Source organism: Nicotiana attenuata, chromosome 2 (genome assembly GCF_001879085.1).
Source record: "Nicotiana attenuata strain UT chromosome 2, NIATTr2, whole genome shotgun sequence".
In the NCBI taxonomy this organism is placed as follows: domain Eukaryota; kingdom Viridiplantae; phylum Streptophyta; class Magnoliopsida; order Solanales; family Solanaceae; genus Nicotiana; species Nicotiana attenuata.
Genome location: NC_031990.1, coordinates 22,428,107 through 22,448,077, shown reverse-complemented (window position 1 = coordinate 22,448,077; position 19,971 = coordinate 22,428,107). Strand labels below are relative to the sequence as shown.

The window sequence follows — 19,971 nt, the reverse complement described above, 5'->3', positions numbered from 1 at the left end:
GCATATCCCAATTCTGAAGAATAAAGTAGATAGTGTTTACATAATAAGTGTTATGTGTGCCCTATGGCCAAACAATCTAGGCTTACTTTTTTTGATAGTGAACATAGAAGTACTAAGGCATTTGAGCTAGTGCACATGGATGTTTGGGGGCCATATATAGTGCCCACTCATAATAGGAAACACTATTTTCTTACTGTTGTAGATGACTACTCAAGGGCTACTTGGATATTTCTAATGCAATTGAAAAGTAAGACAATTGTATTCTTGAAGCAATTCTTATGCATGGTTAAGAATCAATTTGATACTTCTGTTAAAGTAATTAGAACAGATAATGGAATTGAGTTCTTTAACAGTCAATGGAACACCATTCTACAAGATCAGGGGGTGATTCATCAAAGTAGTTGTGCTTACACTCCACAACAAAATGGAGTTGTCGAGAGAAAGCACAGACACATATTAGATACTGCAAGGGCTTTAAAGTTTCAAGCAAATCTACCAAAAAGATTTTAGGGTGAGTGTGTGCAGACTGCTGTTTATATCATAAATAGATTGCCTTCTAAGGTGTTAGGTGGCAGGAGTCCATATGATTTACTGCACAAAAGAAAACCATATCTTGCTCATTTAAGAGTTTTTGGTTGCTTATGCTATGCTACAAATTTAGTGAAGGAGGACAAATTTGCACCTAGGGCAAAGAAGGCAGTCTTGCTGGGATACTCTTCTACACAAAAGGGATATAAACTGCTAGATTTAGAGACTAATTGTTTCTTTATTAGCACAGATGTCACATTCAGAGAATCAATGTTTCCCTTCAGAGGATCACAATTGCAGATTTATCCACACACAGTGCAGCAGAACCAAGATGATTTCTTATATTTACGACAGACCCGTTGCAGTAGCATCTAATCCTAAAGAGCATGATCAAGTAAATGAAGTACATGATCTGATTGTTTCCTTGGATCAAACAGTAGAGGACACAAATGAGAATTCAGTAGACCAACATGTTTCTGATGGATCAAGACAATTGGAAGCAAACATTATATCCACAGCATCTGAGGACCTAGCTGAGGAACCAACCAATGCTGCTAATACTACTGAAGAAAGCCTGATAGTTCCTATTCCACATGGAGTGCCAATATCTGAGGAGTCTTCTGCTGCAGACATTAGACAATCCACTAGAGTCAAACAACCACCTATATGGATGCAGGATTATGTTACAATGATGCCAAAGTCCTCACAATGTGCTTATTCTCTCTCTCACTACTTATCTTATGACAATGTTACTCAAAAGTATAAGGACTATCTGCATGCATCTTCAGTGATGAAGGAACCTAATTCATTCAAAGAAGCAGTCAAAGACAAGAGGTGGATAGGAGCAATGCAACAAGAAGCCAAGGCTTTGGAGGACAACAAGACTTGGGAGATAGTTTCTTTACCTGCTGGAAAATCAACAATTGGTTCTAAATTGGTGTACAAAATAAAGTATAAGTCAAATGGCGAGGTAGAAAGATTCAAGACAAGGCTAGTGGCAAAAGGATACAATCAGCAGGAATGATTAGATTATCATGAGACATACTCACCAGTTGCCAAAATGGTAACTATGAGATCTGTCATAGTTATTGCAGCCTCTAGAGATTGGAAGCTTCATCAAATGGATGTGTTTAATGACTTTCTTCAAGGAGACTTACATGAAGAAGTATATATGGACTTGCCACAGGGATTTCAAAAGCAAGGGGAGACAAAAGTGTGCAGATTACTGAAGTCCTTATATGGACTTAAACAAGCTTCAATGTAGTGGAACCTAAAGCTTACAGAAGCCCTATTAAATGCAGGTTTCCATCAGAGTGCTTTTGATTACTCCTTGTTCACCAAGAAATCTGGAAATGACATTGCTATAATTCTGATATATGTTGATGACCTACTTATTACTGGGAGCAGCAGTATTATGATTGATGAAGCAAAAAAGGTTCTGCATCAACAATTTAAGGTCAAGGATCTAGGGGAATTAAGGTACTTCCTAGGAATAAAAGTTCTGAGATCAGAACAGGGCATTCTGTTGAACCAAAGAAAATACACCTTGGAGTTGATCTCAGAGTTGGGGTTAAGTGGAGCAAAACCTGAAGTTACACTATTGGAAATCAATCAAAAATTGTGCTCAGTAGAATATGATAAGTCAGTTGGAATACAGGTTGATGATCCTATGGTGGATGTTACAGGATATCAAAAACTCATAGGCAAGCTTCTGTACCTGACAATAACTAGACCAGACATAAGCTATGTTGTGCAGACTCTTAGTTAGTTTATGCAAGCCCCAAATAAGTCCCACATGGATGCAATATTTAGAGTGGTCAGATATTTGAGGTCATCTTCTGGCATGGGAGTACTAATGCATAGAGAGCCTAAAGATACATTGCTGGGATTCTGTGATTCAGACTAGGCAGCTTGCCCTGTCACTAGAAGATCAGTCAGTGGATATGTAGTGAAGTTTGGCAACTCCTTGATTTCCTAGAAATCAAAAAAGCAACATACAATATCCAGAAGCATGGCATCTGCAGTTGCTGAGATTGTATGGCTAACTGGACTTTTCCATGACTTAGGAATCTCATTAAAAATACTAGTTCCTCTCTATACTGACAGCAAGGCTGCAATGCAAATTGCAGCAAACCCCATCTTTCATGAGAGAACCAAGCATATTGAAATTGATTGCCATTTCATCCAGGAGAAGATCAAGCAAGGACTATTGGAGACTAAGTATGTGCATACTAAGGACCGACAGGTAGATTTTTTGACTAGAGGATTGAGCTCAAGGCAACATCACTATCTACTGTTCGAGCTCATGATTTGAGTAATTTCTTTGAAGCATGTTTCGTTTCTCTTTGTAATGACTCGGCTGGTCGTTTCGAGAGTTATATCCCCGTTCCCCCATTTCCTGCTTCTTTTGCGTTCTTCACCTGTATTTTGACTTACCGGGTTAGTTGGTTCGGCTCTGGAGTGGTCTTGAAGTGAATTGAGATACTTAGTCTCTTATGAGAAGGTTTAAGTTGGAAGAGTTGACCGGATGTTGACTTATGTGTAAACGACCTCGGATTTGAATTTTTATAGTTCAGTTAGCTCCGTTAGGTGATTTTGGACTTAGGAGCGCTTCCAGAATGTGATTTGGAGGTCCGTAGTAGAATTAGGCTTGAATTGGCGAAAGTTAAAATCTTAGCAATTTTGGTCAGTAATGGAAATTTTGATATCGGGGATGGATTGGATTTCGGAAGTTGGAATAGGTTCTTGGTGTTATTTCTGACTTGTGTGCAAAATTTGAGGTCATTCGGACGTGGTTTGGTATGTTTCGGCATAGTTTGTGGAATTCGGAAATTTAAAGGTTCTTAGGCTTGAATCCGAGTGTAATTTGGTGTTTTGATGTTGTTTGGAGTGATTTGAAGGTTCGACTTAGTTCGTATGATGTTGTGGGACGTGTTGGTATGTTTGATTGAGGTCCTAAGGGCCTCGGGTTGATTTATCGGAACAAGATTGAAGTTTGAAGGATTGCTAAAGTGGTCTGGTTCTGGTGTTTTCGCACCTGCGGTGGGGAGCCTGCAGGTGCGGACCGCAGAAGAGAAGAGGTGCTCGCAGGTGCGGCAAGAGTGGTTTGGTCCGGAAGCGCAGGTGCGAGGGTCGGTACGCATCTGCGTAAGCGCAGATGCGGAGAAGGCGAAGGAGGCAAGGATTGTAGAAGCGGGCGGGGCCCGCAGGTGCGTGTAATCAACCGCAGATGCGGACTCTGAGAACATAAGTGGGTTCCGCATTTGCAATAGATTTTCCGCAGGTGCGGCATCGCAGAAGCGACATTTGGACTGCAGGTGCGGTATCGCTGGGCAGAATGTATAAATTGAGGACTTCGTGATTTTTCCTCATTCCCACCATTTTCAACTCGGACTTTGGAGCTTTTAAGGTGATTTTTGAAGGGGATTCAAGGATTTTCACTGATGTAAGTCCCTTGAGCCTAAGGCCTCATTTGTTTGCACTTAATGGAGGTCTGAATCTTAACCATTCAGATCTCATACATTAAGTGCGTTTGTTTTTAAAATCTGAATCTTAATTATTCAGCTCTTAATCATTAAGTGTGTTTATTTTTTTTACTTCACAACCACTTAATGGGTCTGAATAGGCCTGTATGATTAAGATCTATAACAGAGACTTAATTTCATTAAGATGCTATCACATATTCATTATTAACTGCCGCCACCGCCTATCATTATCAACTGCCACCACCATCATCATACTCAACCACCACCACCACCATACTCAACCACCACCACCACCATACTCAGCCGCCGCCACCACCACGCCACCATCATCCTCAATCATAGCCGCCACCATTATCGACCATCACTATCCACCATCCTCACCACTTGGACCACCATTATTCTCACCCACAATCAACACTTATCCACCTCAACTACCACAACCAACCACCCCATCACCATTAACAACCACAACCGGCACCGCCCATCATTATAACCTACCACCACCTTTCTTAATCACAAACCACTATCCGCCATTATTAACTATCACCACCCACCACCACCATCCTCAATCATAATCGCCATCACTACCAATCACTACTAGCTACTATCATGAACCACCATCACCAACCAAAACTACCACCAACCACCGCTTCTAGTCGGTATTCACCCGCTAGCCATCACCACCAACAACTATCATATTTTAAAAAACTATATATTTTATTGATAGAATATTAGATTAGTTAGTATTGCATTTGAATATTATGTTTATTATTTTTCAAATAAAGATAAATTTTATGCATTCAGATATTAAAAATCAAACAGTCTTAATTTTTAGTATTCAGATCTTAATACACATCTTAATATATTCAGATATGTATTCAGATTCAGATGTCTTAGTCTTAATACACATCTTAATATTCAGATGTGTATTAAGATTCAGACGTCTTAATCTTAAAAAAAACAAATGAGGCCTAAGTAGCCTTAGCTATTGTGTTTTCCCTTGATTTCTCATCTAATTAGTGGGATTATGAAGTGAAAATTGGGGGTTAGGACTTGGGATTTCGGAGAGAATAATTTGGGGATTTGGGGGGCCTAATGATGTCGAATTTTGGTAAATTTGGTATGGTTAGACTCTTGAGTGAATGGACTTTCGGCTTTTGTAAGTTCTGTCGGATTTCGAGATGTGGGCCCGGGGACAAGGTTTGAGCCAATTTCGGATTATTGCTATGAAGTTGGTGTTTTTCTTATGGAATTGATTCCTTTAGCCTATATTGATCGTATTGTATTGTTTGTGGCTAGATTCGGGGCGTTTGGAGGTTCATTCGAGAGGCAAGGGCATTGCGGAGTATTTTTTTTGCTAGGTTTAAGGTAAGTAACGCTTTCAAACTTGGTTCTGAGGGTTCGAAACACCGAACTACGTGTAATGTGGTTAGTATTGAGGTGACGCACATGCCAAGTGGTGGGCGTGCAGGCGTGCACCATGAGAATCATGACCTGGTTCATTTCATGGCATCGTTTAATGACTCTTTCTTGTTGATATTTGTGTTTCCATTATGTAATAAAGTAGTTGAGCTGTAAAGCATGCTAGATATCATGTTAAGGCTTCAAGCCGATATTGTTGGGACCCCTAGTGGTCGTTTCTTGCTGTCATTTCACTGATTTCATTATTATTTTGTACTCAGTCATATTCATGCATTTCATATCATATTTCAGTCTTAGTTGTTATTATTGGCATAGCATATCATTGTTTCCGAGCTAGTTTATATGACATTGTGAGCCCGTGGGTGAGACTGGAGAGTGATGACTGAGTGAGGCCGTGAGCCTGATTTTGAGTGACAGTTATAGGGTCGGGCTGCACGCGCATCATATATATTGATTATGATAGCACTTGGGCCGTAGGAGCCCCTCCGAAGTCTGCACACTCCCAATGGGCGCGGATGATATTATTGAGGGATGGATTTCCCTGGACATGGATTTGTCCAAAGTATTGATATCTGGAGATGGATTTCTTCGCAGAGTTGGATTACCCTTTTTCCTCGGTACCTGATGACTTATAGTCAGTGATGAGTATGTTCCGGGATGGATTTCCCTAGGCCGGATGGCCATATACGGTACCGAGTGGTTGAGTATTTATATATATACCTGGAGATGGATTTCTCCGCAGGGTTGGATTGCCCTTTTCCTCAGTACTAAGTGACTCGCAGTCAGTGTTGTATATGTTCCGGGATGGATTTCCCTGGGTCGAATGGACATATTTAGTACCGAGTGGTTGAGCACTTGAGAGTGGGAGTACATTGTGCATTTCACACAGTCGGTACATTGGCATGTAGAGGCAGTTGAGTTATATATCTTAAACTGTTCAGATTTGTATTTACCTTATTACTTTGAGCTGTGTATTTAACTGAAAGCATGCCGACATTTCTGTACGTTCTTTCTATTATATCTGTTGAGGTTGAATTCGTCACTACCTTTCAGTCCATAGTTTGGACTCATTACTTACTGATTTGGTGTACTCACGTTACCCCCCTGCACCTTGTGTGCATATCCAGGCACTTTTTGTCCCAGTGGCAGTCGCTGATCGGGGCTTTAGGCTTTAGGAGACTATCGAGGTATCTGCACGGCGTTTGCAGGCCTTGACTCTCCATCTCTATCTCTAGATGTATTTCAGTTTGTTTCCTTAAACGTTATAATACACTATGTTCTCCTTTAAACGCTCATGCACTCAGTGACACCCTGATTTTGGGCAGTTGTTTCTTATTTTAGAATTACTTATGTTCAAATAGTTTCTCTAAATGTTAAAGGCTTCCGTTAAATGTTTTCAAACTTATTGTTGTGTTGTTGTTTTGGTTGGGTTGAGGCTTGTAACGAACCAGCCGGTCATTTTGAGAATTAACGCCATGATCCCCTATTAACTGCTTCCCCTGTATCTTTTTTCAACTATTTGACCTGCTGGGATGATTCTTTTTGAGTTTCGGAGTGCTCTGGGACACTTAATCCCTAAATGAGAGCTTAAGTCTTAAGATTTGGACCATAGTCGGAACTGTGTGAAGACGACTCCGGAATGGAGTTCGTCAATTCCGTTAGCTCCGTTGGGTGATTTTAGGCTTAGGGGCATGTCTGGATTGTGTTTTGGAGGTCCGTAGCTTATTTAGGCTTGAAATGGCGAAAGTCGAATTTTTGGAGTTTTGGACTGATAGTGGAATTTTGATATCAGGGTCGGAAGCCAATCCTGGAAGTTGAAATAGGTCCGTAGTGTTGAATATGACTTGTGTGCAAAATTTGGGGTCAAATGGACGTGGTTTGGTTGATTTTGGCATCGGTTGTCGAATTTGGAAGATTCAAGTTCATTAAGTTTGGATTGGAGGGTGATTTGTGTTTTAGCGTTGTTGGATGCGATTTGAGAGCTCGACTAAGTTCTTATGATCTTTTAGGATTGGTTGGTATGTTTGGTTGAGGTCCCGGGGTCCTCGGGTGAGTTTCGGGTGCTTAACGGATTGGTTTGAGACTTATGCAAATTGCTGAAGTTGCTGCACCTGGTGTTTTCGCACTTCCGCATTTTGGACCGCAGGTGTAGAGCCGCAGAAGTGGCTAAGGAACCGCAGAAGCGGAATTTGGCCAGACCAGCTGGGTCCGCAGATACGGTAAGGAATCCGCAGAAGCGGTTGGGGACCGCAGGAGCGGCTCGCAGGTGCGGCCCATAGCTTGCAGATGCGTTTCCCAGCCCACTTAAGTGGCCGTAGGTGCGAAGAGGGGTTCGCAGGTGCGGTTTGTCTGGCAGAAAAAGAGAGAATTCGAGGGTTTGGTGTTCATTCCATAAAATTCGATTTTGATCTACTTGGCAAGCTGGGAGTGTTAAACATTTTGCACCCTCCAGCTTGAGGGGGAGTGTTGGAGTGATGTATATATTCAACTAGTTAGTATAGGGGTCAACTTGTACATATTAGAAGTTAGTGGTAGCTATTTGTTATTTAGCATAATATTAACTAATTAGGAGTTAGTTGATAAATATCTGTGAGTTGTTCTCATTTTCAGTTAATGAAAAAACAGAACATTTCATTCTTTTTCAATTGAGCTTCTATGGGAGATATCTAACACTTAGTCTGAAATCCGAATCGATCATATCAATAAGAATAACACATCTCAGTGATTTAAATCAGCGCAAAAGCCTTGCCTCTGCCCTATAGTACACCTCTTTGTTGTATAAACAAGTCCGTACCAGAACAAGCCGAGGAAAATGCTTTCTGTATAAGAATAAGAAATTACGTTAGTCCCCGAATTTCTTAATTTGGCGGTAATTAACATTTTATTTTCTTTTAAGCTACTAAAATCATTGATCAAAGGAATATCAACGATTAGAGCCTCGGTTCAAACTAATCAACCCACTAATTCGCTACTTTGTATTTGATAAAACATTTAGTGTGGACGGGTTTTTTTTTTTTTTTTTTTTTTAAATAATCTTTTTATTTATTTATTTATAATTGTTAAATGTGGACAGAGAAACTCTTAGTTGGAACAGAGAATGTAAAAGCAATCAGCAAAATGCACCCATAGGGCATATTCCAATGTCAACTTCAAAGGCATGCTGCTCTTTTGAAGAAGCATTAAAGAAGTTTCTAGAACACAAGACGACGACGACAACAACCCAATAAAATCCACTAGTGGGGTCTGGAAAGGGTAGTGTGTATGCAGACCTTACCCCTACCCCGAAGGAGTAGAGAGGCTATTTCCGGAAGACCCTCGGCTCAAGAAAACAAAAAGGCAAAAGGAGACAATATTAGTAATCCACATAAATAGTAGGAAAAATAGGGACAATATTAAATGTAGAAGAAAGATGCAAAGCTAATAAAAAGGCCCTGCATTGAAAAGCGAGATAGTAAGACACAACATTCTAGAACACAAGAAAATATAAAAAAAAATAGACAATACCCGCCGTCTCAAAACTGCATATTCATTCTACTATTGCATACAAATGCCTTTTTTCTACGAGGAAATACTTCTCTCTATCTATTACAAACAGCATAACTATTACTGCTAATCAGTTAGTTCATCTCTCCAGCAGCTCCTGGCATACAAACAACAATAGTGCCTGATTAAGTAAAAAGGACAGTGGAGAAACCCCTTTTATTTCTTGAATTTTTGTCTGCCATCTTTTTTTGTTTTTGTTTTTGGCTTTAAATAACCTCTGTAGTGTCGATATCTACCCTGCATATCAAGCCATGAATCAGTCAGTTTGTGCACGTAGAGATAATAGCAGTAACAACAACAACGTCGTACTCAGTGTATTCCCACAGGTGGGGTCTAGGTGGGGTCTGGGGAGAATATCGTGTACACAGACCTTAACCTTACCTTGTGGAGGTAGACAGGGGCGGATGCACTATATAATTAGCGGGTTCAACTGAACCAGTACTTTCGACGCGAAGTGTAAATTTACGTGTAAAAAATTACTAAAATTGTAACAAATAGTAGATATAAACCCATAACTTTAAATGCTGAACCAATAGAATTAAATTCTTAGATCCGCCTCTGGAGGTAGAGAGACCATTTCCGACAGACCCTCAGCTAAAGAAAAGCATTTCAAAGCAGGTTTGAAAAGGAAAACAGTAGTGAACAGTTGAGAATAATGCAGATAAGAACAGTAACAACAGCAAAATAACAAAGCGATAAGATGACCGAAACAATGGAAACAACAAGTAGTAATAGAGAACGTGAGATAAGATAATACCGAAAATGATAATAATAATAATACTGATATGGAAAATAAGGAACAACTACGGTGTCCCAAACTCACTACCTACTAACCTTGTACCCTAGTCCTATCTCCATAACATTCTATCTAGGGTCATGTCTTCGATAAGCTTAAGATGTGTCATGTCCTATCTAATCATTTCTCTCCAATACTTCTTCGGTCTACCTCTACCTCTCCTTAGACCCACCACTGCCAACCTCTCACACCTCCTCACAAGGATAGAATAATAGCAGTAATATAACTAAATTATTGAAACTATGGTTCATTGGTTTATTGTTTATTCACAAATGCACTAAAATAGTACTCTAAGCTAAGCTCTTTCATTATTTCGTGACAAGCAAAAGAACAAAGATTCGATAAGAATGGTGCCTGTTCTTGTTTTGTTTCAGCCAGAGGGAACCATGAGGAGATGTTACCAACTAATTTCCCAAGGGCTAGTGGCGCACAATTCGAGACTCGGTAGATAATAGGCCCGTCCCTCTACCCTTCTCCAACTAAACACCAAGCTTTTGTTTGCGGCAAGGTTTGGACCCGTCTGCGCCTAGCCCACACATCACAAGCACAAGCTATGCTCTTACCTCTAAACCAAGCCCTGGGGGCAGAACTCCTCTGTCTTTAAAGAGATTTACTGCTTGTTCTATTCTAGGGGTAGATGAGGGTGGGGAAGAGACGTCTAGTTTTGAATGGAGGCTGAGTAATTTGATTTACAGTTTCACTGAAACCACCAACTGACTACAAATTCTCCAATAGGTAATGATGTTTCATTAGGCATATAAATCCAGACTGATTGTCCTATTGCTCCATTTTTCAGTTCAAAATACTGTTCACTTCTGGAAAGAAAGGTTTTCTCATTCTAAAATAAAACCATCCAATTATATAAGAAAATAAAGGTACTACACGACTCACTTCTACACAGTTTCAAGTTCTATTTACCAAATCATAGTATGATGCATATTTGTCGATACGCTCAGTACAAAACAACTACAATTCCATCTTAATTTTCATGCCCTATGAAATTATAAGACCCACATGCTAAATTGCTCCGACACGGCAGTTTAGGTGCCGCACCCGTGTCGACACGACACTAGTATGGGTGTGGGTATGAAATCCGTATCGTATCCGGCCGAACAATTTTGGGTATTTTGACCTCGACCGATGAAAAAATTCGAGACGAGATATATTTATTGCCTATGTTATTAGCATCTATAGGCTATGTTACAGTTCATAATTGAAGACAGAGAAGGGCCTACCAACTTGTCTTAGTCTGATCAAAGACCTCCTTAGTGCAATACTCTAGTTTGCCTCGAGTATTACACCATATAAAACACTGCTTAATGCTAAAGACAGTGGGAATGTTAGGCACTTTAGGTGACAGATATAATATATCCTTTCATAAACCTCGTATTAGACTGTAAACTAAAACTAGATGGATCTAAGGCATGTTTTTGTGCACACAAGACACTAGCAACTTTTACAGAAAGCTCACATCAAGGAGGATACAGTCACTTAAGATTTTTGTCTAACCCCAATTTTTAGTCAGTTTATGGAAGAATCTTGACATCTCCATGGAACAGTTGAAAACAAATCCATTAGAGTATTTGAGCAAGCTCATAAAGGCATTGTAAGGTTGAAACACGGAGCCGAGGGAAGATACATAAGGATATCAGAGTTCCTTGTTAGCAAATTGTTGTTTTCTTCTCCATTCACCACTAATCTTTAGTCATTCTGTTAGTACTTGACAAGTTCTTCATCAATATCACACTCTAACTCTCTCTATATACTAGCAATAACATGATGGCAGTCTACATATGAGTAAATAATTGGTTCTAAGGCAGTATAAGTTCAACTCCAAGGTCAATATGACAAAAAAAATGATATTTGCAGAGAAGGAAATAACAGAATTTCAGATTATGTTGCGCGGGCTCTCCAAAGTATAGCCGCACTCGTGTCGGATCCTTAAAAAATGCACTACTTTTGGAGGATCCGACACGTATCCGACCACATTTTCGGAGAGTCCAAGCAACATAGATTTCACATTCTTCTTTTACACCTTGAAGGGGACTTCGCATCATCCTCACACTGTTTTGGTCCTTAAGTACCTTAGATGACCTTATCTGTTAAAAAGGTGGTACTTCAAATCAAATTTGCCATCATAGTTTAACCTATTCAATTATTAGAGTACTAATTGTATAAACCCTAGCAGTTTTCATACACTCAGCCACCAACTTGGAGTTTGAGAGAATCATGAAATTAAGGCCTTTTTTCCAGTAATATTTTCTTCAGGTTAAATGTATCTTCAAACAAAGAGTAGCTGCTGAAAGGCGGATCCCAGATTTTGAACTTTATGGGTCCGGATTCGGAACTCTACCACATTTTAACTACTTTACTGTGTTCAGAATCTATTATTTCTACTTATTTAGTGATTTTTAGACACATATAAATAGTCTAAGCTGAAGCTACTGGGTTCAGATGAACCCATAGCTTATTGACTAGATCCAGCTCCTGTTGCTGCTCAAGTGCTCATCTTCATCAGGAGATAGTATAATTGTATAAACAATAATAAGATGCCTCAAATAAAACCAAAATTATCTGGGGTTATCTATTCCTCATTAATCGTCTCAATTAATGCAAACCCATCCTAATTATGCTGATCATACTCTATTTGACTAAATTTCGGAGCTCAACTGAAGTAGATTAATACTCTAATTCTCCAAGAAAAAGGTACAATTTTAAGGAACAAATTTTCACGGAAATTGAAATTTCAAACACCCACAATATAAAGCAAGAAAAAAGCACAAATCTTGATACCTAATAAATCCATAAGGGAGTGTAGATTCAAGAAAGTTGCTTAGCATTCTGGTAAAAAGCAGCAGAACAGAGAATTGAAGCAATGAAAGCGAAAATCCCTAATCCAATCATAAGGGAAAAACCAGCAACGACCAAGTCCATCATGCATTGCAAGCTTATCCCCATCAACATTCTCTCTGTTTCTCTATCTACACTAGATATATATGCTTAATTTCCTTCTAAATTCTATATTTGCTATTTATAGAAAGAAGATAGTAGATGGATAAGAATGGGTGTTTTAGCACCCCGAGAAGGGAGAGGCAGCATGTGACGAATTGTTGCAGAAAATGCATCGGGAAGGTTGACACATAATTAGCAATTCGATTCAGGATTATTGTGTGTCCTTCCTTGACAGGTTTTTTCTTGCGGGTCAGTCGGGATTTGAGATACCCGGCATAAATAAATTTTATTTATTAAATATATACAATCCACCTTAAAAGGCTTCAATTTAATTATATTTTTTCCTTCTTTCTCTCCTATCTCCCTTCCTGCCGTCACCCTCTATTTCTCCCCATATCTCATCTTCTACTACTTCATGGCAAAATAAGATTTCGTTAATTACCATTCTATCTGAAAGTTTTATGGGTTTGCTTTTGTTGCTACACTTTTTTTCTGTTTTACTTATTTAATAAAGATTGACTTTATTCGACGCGTAAAGCTTTATCTTCAGTATTCTGTTAGCTTGAAGTTCACACTCTGTTCAACCACAACGGCGCACGGTAACAATTTTTGACCAAATAAGAACATTACTAAAGCAAATCTCTTAACAATTTCTGAACAAAGAGGAGGAAAAGTAACTGCCGCGATATTTCCTTTCAATTTTGTATTCTTGCAAGTTAAGGTTATGTCACGACCCGGATTTTCCACCCCGGGAATCGTGATGGCACCTACTCGTGAAAGCTAGGCAAGCCAACCAGTTTAATTATTTATCTTTTTACCCATTCTATATCCTTTAACAATTACGAAGAAATATCATTTTAACAGCGGAATTTAACATAAGCGGAAGAAAAACAATAAGCTATCTGAACATGAATATTTAATACAACTGTTTGAGTCTCGACTACCCAGAACTGGTTTCACAGACGGTCTAAGAATACTACAAATAAAGGTCTGAAAGAAATAAATACAACACTGTCTCTGGAATTGCATGAAAGAAACAGGAATAGTAGATAGAAGGAGACGCCAAGGCCTGCGGGCGCCTGCAGGACTACCTCGGGTCGCCTGATGAACAAGAATCAGCAATCCCACTGCGGTCCGAAGTCTACAACACTGGGGTCTGCACAAAAGAGTGCAGAGTGTAGTATCAGCACAACCGACCCGATGTGCTGGTAAATGCCTAGCCTAACCTCGGCGAAGTAGTGACGAGGCTAGGACCAGACTACCAGGTAAACCTATGCAATTTAACTATATACAACGCAAAAGAAGTACAAAAAGATACAGTCATATACGATCAAGTATGGGAGGGGGAAAGCATGCTGCGGGGAAACATCGAATAGTAACAGAAGAGCAACAAATAAATATGAGGATCACCACAGTTCAATTGAAAATAGGAAGGAAAAATCATGCTGCGGGGTACACTAAGTATCAACAGGAAACCAGCAATTTAGTGTAGAGAAACCGCGACACTAACTATCAATAGAAATTAGGAAATCAAAGACAAGTGCACGGCATCACCCTTCGTGCTTTTACTCTCTCTCACCAAAATAATACACGACATCACCCTTCGTGCTTTACGCTCTTCCTCACCGAAACAACAATCACAAGGCAAATAGGGTAAGGGAATCTATAACCTCGAAATAAAAGCAAGTAACAACAGAAAATCAGTAAATAAACGTAACGGACAACATAACTCAATTATCAGCAAGAATCAGGGAAATCAAGGACAAGTGCACGGCATCACCCTTCGTGCTTTTACTCTCGTCCTCACCATAAGAATCAATATAATAGGCACGGAATGGTACATCGTGGGCACGGCATCACCCTTCGTGCTTTACACTCTTTCCTCACCATGAAATCAATATAATAGGCACGGAATGGTACATCGTGCGGCACGACATCACCCTTCGTGCTTTACACTCTTTCCTCACAAAACAAACAATGCACGGCATCACCCTTCGTGATTTAACTCTCTTCCTCACTCAAACAACAATCACAAACAATGAATAAATGAAATTGCAATAAAGATCCCGGCAAGCGAGCAACAATCCAACAAATAAATCCCGGCAAAGGAACAACATCAGTAATATCAATATCCCGGCAAGGGAGATAACCAATAAATCAACAATAGCCCGGCAAGGGTGTCAACATAATAACTTCCTTTCTTTATCACTTTTACTTCACAATTCACTTTATAACTCGAGCCAATGCTCTAGAGATTCAATTATCACTTACACTTTCACAATTCGTTACACAACTTGAGCCAACGCTCCTTAAATGTTCACAGGTCACAATTCCTTCCACAAACTTTACACAACATATATAAACCATCACCAAGACATGAAAGATACAACGAAGTCATGAAAATCACAATATAAGACCCACGGGCATGCTAGACACCAACGTATAGATACTCGTCACCATGCCTATACGTCGTACTCAACAATTACCACATAGCAAATAGGACTCAACTCCTAATCCCTCAATCTAAGGTTAGACCAAACACTTACCTCGAACTTTCACGGCCAACTCAAGCCTCAAACACCGCTTTCCCTTTTGAATTTAGCTCCAAATCAATTGTATCTAGACATAATCGACTTAATAACGTCAATAAACGCTAAACAATCTAATTCCAATGTTTAATTATAGCTTTCTAATAATTCTTCCCAAAAATTGAAAAATTGACCCCGGGCCCGCTTGGTCAAAATACGAGGTTCGGACCAAAACCCGATCACCCATTCACCCACGATCCCGAATATATAATTTGTTTTGAAATCCGACCCCAAAACGAGGTCAAATTCCCAAATAATCAAAAAGCCCTAACTCTACCCAAATCCCCAATTTTCTACCCTTAATCTCATGTTTTTAGGCCTATAATCTAATAGATGTTGATGAAAATGGAAGAAAAGTTAAAGATTACTTACCTAAGAGATTATGGTGAGGAAGTGCTTCAAAAATCGCCTAAGAGCTCTGGAGAAGAAGGGGTTTATGAAAAATGGCCAATTCCTCGTAATGCATTCTGTTTTTGAGCTTAAATAACTGCGCGGATTTTTGTTCTATGCGATCGCGAAGAAAGGAATGCAATCGCATAGGGTAAGGGATCAATGCGATCGCATAGAACAAATTGTGACCTCCCAAAAATTTACTCTATGCGATCGCGGAAGAATCAATGCGATCGCATAGAACAAATTGTGACCTCCCAAAATTTACTCTATGCGATCGCGGAAGAATCAATGCGATCGCATAGAACAAATTCATAACTACCAAAATTAACTCTATGCAATCGCGGAAGAATTAATGCGATCGCATAGAACAAATTTATGACTACCAATATTAACTCTATGCGATCGCGGACATTCCTATGCAATTGCATAGAACAGAAACCCGGACACCAGCAACTAGCAAAAACACCAGATTTTCTAAGTCCAAAAACACTCCGACGCCTATCCGAAACTCACCCGAGCCCTCGGGGCTCCAAACCAAACATACATAGTAACTCAAAAACATCATATGAACTTATTCTTGCGATCAAATCGCCATAATAACATCACGAACATCGAATTAAACCTCAAAATCAAAGAACTATTCCAAGCTTCTTAAAACATCAATTTTAGCAATTTAGGTCCGAATCACGTCAAATGACATCCTTTTTTTACCAAATTCCACAGAAACGTCTAAAATCATATATAAGACCTATGCGTGCGCCGGAAACAAAATACGGGCCCGATACCATCATGTTCTAATCAAATTTCATTTCAAATTCCTTTAAACAATTTCAGAAAGCAATTTTCTTTAAAAATTTATTTCTCGGGCTTGGGACCTCAGAATCCGATTCCGGGCATACGCCCAAGTCCCATATTTTCCTACGGACCCTCCGGGACCGTCAAATCATGGGTCCGGGTTCGTTTACCCAAAACGTTGACCGAAGTCAAATTTATTCATTTTACAGTTAAAATTTATCATTTTTCACACATAAGCTTTTCCGGCTTCGCGTCCGGACTGCGCACGCAATTCGAGATGATGCTAAATGAGGTTTTCAAGGCCTCGGAACATAGAATTCAATTTCTTTTGGGTCATCACAGATGTTGACTCAAGAACATTATGTTGAAAGAATTCTTAAAAAAATTTGATAATTTTGATGTGGTACCTGTACGCACTCCTTATGATGCTTGTAGTCAATTAAAAAGGAATGAGGGAGATCCTGTAGATCAAAATAAATATGCTCAAGTTATTGGTAGTCTAATGCATTTGATGAATTTTACTAGACCTGATATTGCATATGCTGTGTGTAGATTGAGTAGATATACTCAAAACCCAAGTCATAATCATTGGAATGCATTGGTAAGAGTATTGAGAGGTACCATGAACTATGGTATTAAATATAGTGGATTTTTCACTGTACTAGAAGGATACAGTGATGCTAACTGGATATCTGATTCAGATAAGACAAAATCCGCTAGTGGTTATGTGTTCACCCTCGGTGGGGGTGCTGTGGCATGGAAATCAGCTAAACAAACAATAATAGCTAGATCTACCATGGAATCTGAGTTTGTGGCATTGGAATTAGCTGGCAATGAGGCCGAGTGGTTAAAGAACCTTTTGGCGAGTATTCCACTAGGAATGAAACCGACACCTTCTGTGTCGATGCATTGTGATTGCCAAGCTGCAATAGCCATTGCCAAAAATAAATCCTTTAATGAGAAGAGTAGACATATCCGATTGAGACATAATGTCATAAAGCAGCTGCTGAAAGATGAAATTATTTCCATAGATTATGTGAAGTCAGAAGTGAATTTTGCCGATCCTCTGACTAAACCTTTGGGAAGAAAATTAATATCTGAAACATCGAGGGGAATGAGACTTTTGCCAATTTGAGTTATATCAACTATGATGGTAACCCAACCTATGTGATTGGAGATCCCATGAAGTAGGTTCATACGGGTAATAACAAGTCATTAGTTGATCAAATGTGCACAATTAATTATATCCCTTCCTATGGTGTGTGTATATATAGTGCAAGACTGCAAGGAATGAGAGACTGAGTTATTAAACTCTTAATCTAATAATCCATAGCCTTTTATAGGTGGTGTATTGTGCTGCAGAATACACTTGATGGATGGACCTATATGAGTGTGGAGTGGGGCTGCTCCTATGAAATTTGTGGCGAAATTTCTAGAGAACTCATGAAAATCACGTGCGCGCATGGCCTATTAGCGCAAAACCGCGATAAACAACAAAGTGTGTGCGAGTATAATGTGATAGATAAGACACTAAACTTACAAAAAAATTCTTGGTTCATAGAAGTTCTAAACTTCACCAATTGTTCTGTAAGTTTAATCTTATTTTATCTAGGTCTGGTTCATAGTCCAAGAGACACTAGATTTGACGCATTATGCTCATTTGTTAAAACCCAGCAAAATTTCTTATTTTATTTTATTATGTGATATTATTTTTGAGATATGTGGGGGATTGTTAGAAGATAATTCTTTTATCTCAAAAATAAAATATAACATATTCACTATCACTTACTAGTCATGATTAATAGTGGCTATTATTATAAATCTATAACTGAAAATTTATATAACTTTGAATATAATAATTTTACTAACCTTAAATGACTATCATTATGACTATTAAAAATAGTTTGACTTTTGATGATAAGAGATTTGTTATTTGATAACGTTTTTGGCTTAAATACATGTGACGTCTGTTTTGTTAACTTTGATAACGTTTTGGTATTACTTTCAATATGCAATGTTCTTCAAAATCAGATGTCTACTTTTGGCTATATATAAGTATACGTTTGTGTTCGTTTGGTGAGAGTGAAAAAGCAATCTGCTAATTTTCTTCTTTGTGTTGGGTTTTATTTTATTCAATCTTTGTTGTTTCTGCTCCTAGTTTATACTAGAAGAACTTGTTGAATCCTGGGGGATACGCTTAATATTATTCATCTCGATGTGGGCGAAATATCCTTAAGGACAATGTCTTTGACACGCCTCAAGCTAAACTTTTTATTCTCCATAATCATCCGATTTTACCAACACCCTTTGTCCTACCGACCAATCCGGCATGATGGTCTACGTACTGTCTACAAAATTGCGACTTAATTGGCTATGTTGACCAACACAAGTGAAGTTCTTTAATTGTCAAACTTTTGAACTGCAAATGTTTTGATATCCTCATTCTAACAAACATGCAAGACCCCAAAATGCCAGTTCACAGCTTTCTTTAGGTCAATGCAAATAATGTAAATTTATTCCCTTGGTCTCATATTACTTTATTGTTACAAAATAATATTATGACCAGTACACATTTCCAACCAAATAGTCCTATATATATATATATATATATATATATAGCTAGCAAGTATAAAATGTACGTGTCAACCCTGCAACTTGTTCTTGTTCTATCCATAATGTTTGATATCTCCTTAGTTGAAATTTATGTGACATAGTTTGATTAAGTATGAAGTTTAAGATCAAAAGATTTTTTTGAAACTTAAAGTTTTAAATGTATCATGTAATTTCTGTAGCTATAAAAGCATATCACTAATTAATTATACAAGAGAATTTTAAAATTAAGTCTTTTTCTAAATACATAAAAAGTATTTTTTAATTAAATAAACTGATAAAGAAATACTGCAAATAAAATGAAGAAGGAATTTAAAATATGTTAATTATATTGTCATTCTGATGTGATTTTCTTCGTGTTTGGCCAAGTTTCTCCAAGCCAAAAGCACTTTTTTTTTTCCAAAGTTGAAATGTTTGATAGGGGTGTTCATAAAAACCCGAATAACCGAACCAAATCGACCAAAAAAACCAATACTTTTTGGTTTGGTTTGGTTTTGGTTTTGAATTTTAAAAAGAAAGAATTACGGATTTAATCACTTGGCCCAGCAGCCCAACTAAAAATGGCCTAGGTTTGAAGTCTTTACCCGATATGGCCCATGTTGCATATAATTGAAAGAAATTTTTCATTCTTTAGCCCATTATTAAAGACATACTTCTAGGGTTTTTTTTCTTTTCTTCTTTCTTCTTTCTCAGCATACTCAATCTCTCTTCATTCGCCTCTCCTTCCTTCTCCCTAAAAATTACAGGATTTTTTTCTATACACTCGTGATAATTGCTTTTGAGCACTCAAGTAAAGAAACAAAAACAAATACTGTAACATTTCAGTAATTTTTGTGCTCTATACAGATGTGCACAATGG

General features: G+C 38.5%; 1 long non-coding RNA gene across 1 annotated transcript; it reads right to left on the bottom strand.

Moving 5' to 3' along the window:
- On the bottom strand, positions 8,846 to 13,163 carry LOC109205282. Its single transcript, XR_002064625.1, has 2 exons — positions 12,568 to 13,163; positions 8,846 to 9,215 (listed from the first exon to the last, which is right to left on the bottom strand). It is a non-coding gene; the product is annotated as an uncharacterized LOC109205282 (long non-coding RNA).